Source organism: Solanum stenotomum, chromosome 9 (genome assembly GCF_019186545.1).
Source record: "Solanum stenotomum isolate F172 chromosome 9, ASM1918654v1, whole genome shotgun sequence".
Taxonomy (NCBI): domain Eukaryota; kingdom Viridiplantae; phylum Streptophyta; class Magnoliopsida; order Solanales; family Solanaceae; genus Solanum; species Solanum stenotomum.
In genome coordinates, this window is record NC_064290.1 from 16,717,187 (window position 1) to 16,719,233 (window position 2,047).

The window sequence follows — 2,047 nt, forward strand, 5'->3', positions numbered from 1 at the left end:
CCCCCTGCAGCCCTCCCCCCTCCCCCCACAACCCTGTAAAAAAATTGGTTTTTTTTTAAAAAAATTCCTTGGTCAAATCTCAGGGTCGGATTTTGGAACAGTGAGCGAAGTGTTGTCCTAATTTGGGTGTCGTGGTCGGGTCCTACATCAATTATCAGGGTTGATTTTCGTATCAAAAATTATTTTTCTAAAGAGTATTTTTTAGTTTCAAGCAAAAAATAAAAGATATTTTCTAAAAAAAAATTTCATTCACTAACCAAACAATAGAAAATATTTTCTACTCACTAACCAAATATGAAAAAATAAGTTTGTTTTCCCATAAAATATTTTCCTTCGTACCAAACACATCCTAAGAAAGCAAAATATGTTCTTCATTACAAACTTTAATCAAATGTCTTAAAAAGAAGTATCTCTTTAATGGTTTGTTGTTTATGTAAAATTCATTTATTTTAAAAAGGATAAATCTAGAACAAAATTTTCAATTTCTTATTGATTTGTAAAAAAACTACATATCTTAAAACAAATAAAAAAGATAAAAACAACTTATTTTGAAATGGAGGTGATAATTTTTATTGTCTGCATTTATTGAAAATTGAATTTCGAACAATAATGGGATAAGGCATAAGTACTCCCTAGATTATGACCGAAATCTCAGAGACACACCTAAACTTAACTAGGGTCCTATTACCCCCCTAAACTAACTTAAAATGGAACAAATACACCCCAAACGGTGACATAGATAGTGTGCACACTCTCTTGAAGGAAAATGACGAGTGCACAAATTGGACACATGTCATTTGGTTATTGGTAACTTTATAATTAGTTAGTACACATATTTAATGATATTAAAACTTATATATGTTTAATTATTTTTATTCTCTCTTTGTAAAATATTTATTTTAATTTCTTTCTCACTTTAAACTTTTTTAATTAATTTATTATCTTTTCACTTTTAATTATTTTTTAAAAATTATGTGTATTTTTAAAAAAATAATTAAAAGTGTCCTTTAATTATAACGTTTTATTTTTTTTATGTTTCATTTGGTTTTCTTCACTTATTTTGATATCCATTCAAAATTAACTTATTTTAAATACAAGACATGTGGAATTAAATTTGAAATTACATCAAAACAGAAGACAAAAAAAATAAAAGAGAAAAAACAATGAATGAAGGTAAAAAAAAAATTGATGGAAGGTAAAAGAAAAGTGTATTAACTTAATTTAAATACAAGCTCAAGAAAATAAGAATATATATATTTTTAAAAATTATTATTATTTTTCTAAAAAAATAAAGATTAAAAATAAATTTTAAAAAATATTATTTACACATGTGGCAGGCAAGTGTGTACAAACACAACCAACTTGGGTGGTTGAAGGTGTCACGTCAGCACAAAAGGTGCACAAAAATACAAAAAAATGGGTTTGGGGAGGGGGGTAATAAGACCCTAGTTAAGTTTAAGTGTGTCTGTAAGATTTCGGTCATAGTCTAGGGGGAACTTGTGCCTTATCCCAACAATAATCTCTACACTTGGTATAAATTCTTGTTCTTGTCTGTCACAATATTTGAGGCAGTTAGAATTTTTTTGACTATTATAATAAATGCATTCACACTTGATTGATCAGTTTTCTACAATCAATTAATACATATTCACCTTTTTTAAATAATTATTTAGGGCAATTAATGTAGTTTGTTGTGAGTCAAGCTTATTATTATTGATGTAATTAATTGGCTAAATCATTTAATTTAGAACTAGCTAGCGAGTCCTTCTATAGCTTTTACTATTTTGTGGATTCAAACTTCTATTCCCTTACAAACCAAAGTAAACACGTTGAGAAATCTTAACTTATACGAACATGTTGAATTGGTTTAGGTGTTTGTATGACCAATGGAAAAAAATATGAATTCTACTAATAAGAATTCTTCAAATGATCGAAAATGATCCTTCCTAATTTGGATTCCCGCTTGGCCAGGTCAAAATTCTACATTTTTTTTATCCTTTAATTTTTTCAAGTTTTCTATGTTCCATTTATATGTTCGTAAATCTAA